Genomic DNA, 6,791 nt, shown 5'->3' with positions numbered 1-6,791 from the left:
CATAGTTGAGACACGGGTTGCCATATCCCACTACACTCCAGCCCAAGTCTGTCTTCTGTGCAAACGGCTGGTGTTCCTCACCAGGCACCACTTGTCTTGGAACGAGGGCTTGGGCACAGTTGTAGCCAATTAACAGGCCGACATCACAGCTTTGCTGAGGAGCGATCTCATCTGCAATGTGTTCAAGATGAGGCCATGCTTTCGCCGTATCTGGTGTGGGAATATGGTCTCTGTTTGCAGGGATAAACTCTCTTGAGTAAGTCACTGGAAGAGTGATTATCTTGTCTGAATAAAAACCTCTAACTTGTAGACCAGCTAGCTTCCGACAGGACACGATTGTGTTTCTTGAAGCCAACGTGGAGAGGTTTAGCTGAACTGGTTCACTCTTAGCATTGAGAGCCTTCGCTGTCTCGTCGAGGATAAAGGTTGTGTCACTTTGTGTATCAAGGAGTGCGTACACCAGAACTTCACGACTTGGCACACTTGTAGATGACACCCACACTGGAATTATTGTGGAGGTATGAGTGTCTCCAACATTCTGGATGACTCTAAGTGCCGTCGCCTCACGTGATGGTCTCTCTGACTGGTCTTGTGACTGTTCATTCTTCCTTTCTTTGTACTCTTCTTTGTCTTTGTCACTGTACCTTGCTCTGTCAGATCTTGTAGACATCCTTTCTTCCTTGGTGCGATCGTCATGAAGACAAGTTGGGTGTCTTCTCTCACAGGTGTTGCAGCTGTCTCTTTCTCTACAATCTTTAGATCGGTGGCCAAAATTGAGACAGCCAAAACACAATTTATTTTCTTGAACAAACTTGATTCGCTCCAAGATTGTCCCTTGCATAAACTTGTAACACCTTTGTAGACTGTGTCCTGCCTTCTCACAGAAGACACAGCTTGTGACAACGGCTTTCTCATCTGAGGTGGTTGCTAACCCCTTTGCTCCAGGACCTCCGCTCTTTACACTCTTGTCTGGAATCCTTTCACTTGGCTTAAGAGCATGAAGAGATGTTATTGGGCTGCAAGCGATTTTAGCTTCACGTGTGAGAAACTTGACAAACTGGCTGAAGCTCGGGAACATGTGAGTGTCTTCTTCTGCTTCTATGACTTTCCTATTCCACCTTGAAGTCAACCAGTCTGGGAGTTTAGAGAGAATTTTCTGGTTCTCGTTGCAATCATTAAGTATTTCAAGACCTCTGATCTGAGACATGGCTGCCTCACAGCAGCGCAGGAAGTCGGCGAGTTCTTGAAGTTCCATACTGCCTTTGGAGCTTATCTTGGGCCACGCGTCAAGCTTCTCTCTGAAGGCCTTGGCGATGAGGAATGGATTGCCGTATCGCTCTTCTAGGATGTCCCATGCTGCATAATACGCTGGCTCTGTGCCAAGTAAAAAGTAGCTCTCTATGGCCCTTTTAGCAGATCCACCCACATACTTGCGTAGATAATATATCTTCTCTTCAGCTGGTATGTTCTTCCTGTCAACGAGCGTCTGAAAGGACACTTTCCAATCGTTGAATCGGAGTGGGTCACCACTGAACACTGTAGGTTCAGGTAGAGGAATGCGACTCGCACTGATGGCTTCTGCGAGCGCTTTGACGAGAGCTGTTGTGCCATCTTCATATTTGTTTTCTTGCCTTGCTTGTGCTCCAGCTGGTGGTGTAAAATGGTGCCGCAGCGGGCTAGTTTGAGGCTTGACTTCTTCTTCTTTCTTCACAGAGACACGATGGAGAAGATCATTTATAGTTTGAGGCTTGACTTCCTCTTCTTTCTTCACAGAGCCACGATGGAGAAGATAATTTATTTCTTCATCTGAGCCGTCGCCCTTAGTTGCCGGACATGAATGTATACTCTGGTCATATACTTGCTGTCGTGCCTCGGCAGCCTTTAGCTTCTTAATAGTCTCCAATCGATCTAGTTCTCTGCGCTTGGCTTCTAGCACTCTTTGTCTCTCTGCATTTTCAGCCTCTTGTTTGGCTTTTATCTGAGCGGCTTCAACTTCCAGTCTCTGAAGCTCTTTAATATAATGCTCTTGCTCCAGCTGTACTTCTAAGGTGGCTTTGTTGGCAGCAACCTCAGCAGCTGCACTATTCCTGCTTGCAGAGGAGCACTTAGTGTGGCGAGAGCTAATGCCTGTCCTTCCTGAGGCTACAGACATTACCTCTTCAATGACTCGATGTTCTTCATGTCTTTGACTTGTAGTATGCCTATGGGCTGTAGCTTCCTCCCTTGCATCTATAAGGTCCATTGCATCCTTAACCATCTTCTTTGTTACTGTTTCACAGGTGTCGATTTTGCGACGTGTGTTAAGGTCAGGAACCTCAAGGCGTTTCCAATCGTCATAAACGTCATTTAGACTCCTAGAGGTATTGCGTACTTTAGTAATTTGTCCATCTAGCAGGTCGTCTGAGCACTTTCCACTCAGCGCTTGGTTGGCTTCTTTAGTGGCATCCTTCCACTTCTCATAGCACACACTGCACCGATGTGCAACCTTTATTACTTGCTCATCATGCTGTTCTTGACCCTTTTCCGTCATTCTGCGGACTCTTTGGCCTAATGGTGGCTCTTCTGAGGAAGCGGGGTTGTCCACTATGATGCCTTCAGTCGCTTGTGGCTGCACGGTTGAGCTGTGCTCGTGCACACACTCTGTCTTGTCAGGTGCGTGTGACTCCATGTCTGGGAAATGTACATCTGCAATTGTGTGCTCTTCGCCATTTCGGGACATCTTACTTGCCTTACTGTTGTCATTCACTGCTCTTTGGTGCTGTCTTCGTGAGCAGTTAAGTTTTCACTGTAATTCCCTCAGTACAGACGACAGCAACGAGTTTTTAATTTACTGGCAGGATTTATTTGGTTCATCCAGACCGTGAAAACTGTCATCAAAAAACATAATACACAAATACAATAATCACTAGTCAACATAATAACAAAACATACAGTAATATCCCAACATTGTCCTGGTAATGTCGTCACTTTCAATTAGGCTACTGTATACACAATACACTTTGGTTACATATAATTCAACAAAACACAAAGACCAATCTAACTAAGCCCAACATGTGTTAGCCCTTATCTGTATTAGCCCTTAGCTGTATAAAAACAATTTAATACAAACAAGAACAGAAAACACACACAAAAAACGTCAGCAAAATATACCTTAGTAGCTGCATTGCATGAGGAAAATTGTGTAGCTTGGTATTACTCTGTACGATTGTTTATCTTGATGCTAAGAGCTATTTTGCAGATGCATCAGCACTGAAAAACATGTACTAAATCAGCGGACTTTTCGGATGAGTGTTACGCTAAAATATGTCCTGACGGAAACAGGCGATATAAAAACAAAGGTTCCGCCTTAGAGAACTTTGGTTCCTACCAAAATAAATAACTCAGAAATACTGCGCTGACTGACACAGAGGCAGTTACACTGACTGTTGATGAGATGGAAACTCTGACAGTAGTAAACTGCTGCGTCGTCAGTCTGGACTCCACTGATGGTCAGAGTGAAGTCAGAGTTTGATCCACTGGCTGTAAAACGCTCTGATATCCCTGATACTCGAGTGTTAGTATAATAAATGAGCGGTTTAGGAGTTCCTCCATCTTTCTGTTGGTACCAGACAAAATAGCTCAAACTTTCAACCTTCTGACTGGTCTTACATGTGATGGAGACGGAGCGTCCCGCAGCAGAGCTCACTGCTCCAGACTGAGTCACTGTGACCTGGCCTCTGGACTCTGAGGATACAGAGACAAAGACAGAAAGCAGCGTTATGGTTTTGTCCGCTTCATTTCAGAGGGACGGATGTTCACAGAGGAGAGGAGTTTGATTCTCTGTACTTTACCTGTGAAGCAGCAGCAGAGGAGAGTCCAGATGAGGACGCAGATCAAAGTCATGTTCTTGATGAGGAGGATTCCTGTGGCTTCTGTTGTCATGAAGGACAGCTGTCAGTCATCCAGTGCTCAACTCTCAGGACTATAAAGTGTCCCAGAGCACTGGAGCATGGTGCTGCTGATGCAAAGTGTCTCTCTATGGAAATGCTCTGACTGACTCCAACAGGGACCTGGATTACTCTGATGATGCTGTTTATCAATGGATCCATCTCTCTGTCAGAGGATGGATCAGGAATGGCTCAGCGCTCACTTGTATGAGGCTTTAAGTTCAACGGACACATTTTCTTGTAGTTCATTTTATCAAAAAGCTCAAATTCATAACTCCAAATAATCAATACCACCTGGGAAAAACAAAATGGAGATTTATCATTGATCCTGATGGAAAAGCAAACATGTATTTATGGAAGTGATGCACATTCAGAAGTATAACATGTATAGCTTGTATTAGACGTTTATTGTTTCATTTAAATAATCAATTACTTTGATGTTTAAAAGTTGATAAAATCATGAAACTCAAGATATTTTGTGAAGAATTCGTTTTTCAAAAGAAGAATCTTCATTTTAAACTGAAGGGATGAGTAGATATTTGTTTTAAATGTTTAAAAGGTTCAATAGAGAAACAGTAGATACTTTTCCATAGTGTGTGAATCTGTTTCAAACATTGGAAGCAGTAATTATATAAAGTGGGTAAACTGAGGATGTGTTTGGTGAGTTTGTTTGTGTCAAAGTCAGAGAGCCGTGTCTCTCTACAGTGAGAGCTTTTTGTACGGCGGCTCAATGACTTTGTATCACTGTGGAACACGTTCGGTGGAGGAACCAGACTGGATGTTGGAAGTAAGTCAAATGTTAATTCATAAGAGCCATTTCTCTTTTGTTGTACTTATTATTCAGCGTACGGAGAAATAGTTACCTCTCCATGTCATTGTATACATACTTATCAAATATTCTGAACCGAGAGGCTAACTTTACTCCAGCAAAAGACGTTTAAATGTTTTTATGAAACATTGAACACAGAATAATTCATTATTTCCACCTTTAATGGTGAAGTAGCTTCTGGAGGGCTGGTAGGTTTAGTTCAGTGAGTCAAAGTCAGAGAGCCGTGTCTCTCTACAGTGAGAGCTTTTTGTACGGCGGCTCAATGACTTTGTATCACTGTGGTGGACTTTTGGTGGAGGAACCAGACTGGATGTTGGAAGTAAGTTTCTGCACAAAAACTAAATATGATGTTAAGAGACGTTTTAAATTCTGTGTTAGAGTGTTTGAGAGATAGATTTATATTATTTTAATTGTAATGTTTAGATAGTATAAGTATTCATGTCTTTATTTCTCTTCATCATTGAGACCAAGTCGGAGCAGCTTTTCTTGAAATGTCTTTATACATTCCCAACATGCTGTCATTCAAACACCTTCAAATGTGAAATGATGAACTGCTAATGTTTCATTAAATTATTTTGAACTGTCTATCTCGGTTCTCCTCTCTGTTCTCAAATAAATTATGGATACAGTTTTTAAATACAGTTGAACGGAGTAAAGATAACGATGGATATTAAATAGTGTTGAATTCTTTAAGACATTATTTTATAGTTTGTAAAACTGGGTAGTGATTGAGATTCACATCAAGCACAGTTGATTGCTCCGTTTCCTGTATTTGTTCATTTATCCACTAAATAATTTAATAATGGTTTGTAGAGTTCAGGTTTTGGATGATTTTGATAACTACTACTTAAAATGTGTCCTAATGTTGTGCTTTATTTCTACTGTAGTGTGACATATTTCAGGCGACTCTGTGTGAAGTGTCTCTGTGCTGATCTGCATGAGAGGCTTCTTAAAGGGAAGTGAAACAATGTGTGAGTGAGAGACTGATGGAGCAGAACCAACATCTGACAGAAACTCCTTAAAGGAGAAACGCTCTCACAGTAAAGGTGTCCCAGTGTCTGCTGCTTGATTGACAGCTGTGTGCTCCCTGTCCTCTAATCTGATTGGTGTCTCCTAGGTGATGTCCGTCCCACCCTGACGGTGCTGCCCCCCTCCACAGAAGAGCTGCAGCAGGGGATGGCCACCCTCATGTGCCTGGCCAACAAGGGCTTCCCCTCAGACTGGAGTCTGGCCTGGAAGGTGGCCGGCAGCAGCAGCAGCAGCAGCTGGGAGGAGAGCAGGAGCCCCGGGGTGCTGGAGGAGGACGCCCACTACAGCTGGAGCAGCACCCTGAGGCTCCCTGCAGACCAGTGGAGGAAGGTGGTCTCTGTGACCTGTGAGGCCACCCAGGGCTCCCAGACTCCGCTCTCAGAGACACTGAGGAGAGACCAGTGTTCCCAGTCCTGAGCTGACTCACTGGGACTCTGCTTTCTCTCTCACACTGCTCTCAGTCTGCTCTCTGGCTCTCAGGACATGTTTCAACATCAACCTGTTTCTGCTTGTGTCGATGGTTTCAACATTTTAAAACAATAAAGATGAATGTGTGTATTTTAAAATGTGTTTGGATTCCCTTTCTCTGAGATATTATATATGAAAGGAACCTTATTCACATTCATTCACAAGTCACAAGATTAAGTCAATATTTCACATATTACTTTTTAATGGTCTTAAGGTTTTGGATATACTTCTGGATTCCTCCTAGTTTTATTTTTGTTAATCAAAATTGACACCAATCAGAATATTCTAAACATTTCAATGGTAAACCACACAGCTCTCTTATCACTGATGTTAAAGCAAATGTTCATTTGTTATTAAACTTGACCTTGAATATATTCTGAACATCTGATAAAAAAAATGTGAATTAGAATAAGAAATCCAGGATGAGAAATCAAAAGCAGGATATCCTCATCATCAAGTTATTTAACATGAATCTGAATTGAGATTGACCTTAAATATGATTTAATGCACACAGTCCAACTCCACCAAAGAAAGTGAGC

At 42.7% G+C, this 6,791-nt stretch overlaps 2 gene segments (V, D, J or C); one reads left to right on the top strand and one right to left on the bottom strand.

The window, feature by feature from the left end:
- Nucleotides 1-2,849: 2,849 nt before the first annotated feature.
- LOC307041240 (Ig kappa chain V region 3374-like) lies at nucleotides 2,850-3,921 on the bottom strand. The segment is given in 3 exons: nucleotides 3,831-3,921; nucleotides 3,404-3,723; nucleotides 2,850-2,867 (listed from the first exon to the last, which is right to left on the bottom strand).
- A 1,801-nt stretch (nucleotides 3,922-5,722) lies between these two features.
- On the top strand, nucleotides 5,723-6,201 carry LOC307041239 (Ig kappa-b4 chain C region-like). The segment is given in 2 exons: nucleotides 5,723-5,726; nucleotides 5,873-6,201.
- The last annotated feature ends 590 nt before the right edge of the window (nucleotides 6,202-6,791 follow it).

The sequence above is a fragment of the Notothenia rossii genome (genome assembly GCF_949606895.1).
Source record: "Notothenia rossii genome assembly, chromosome: 5".
Taxonomy (NCBI): domain Eukaryota; kingdom Metazoa; phylum Chordata; class Actinopteri; order Perciformes; family Nototheniidae; genus Notothenia; species Notothenia rossii.
This window is presented reverse-complemented; position numbering and strand designations above follow the sequence as displayed.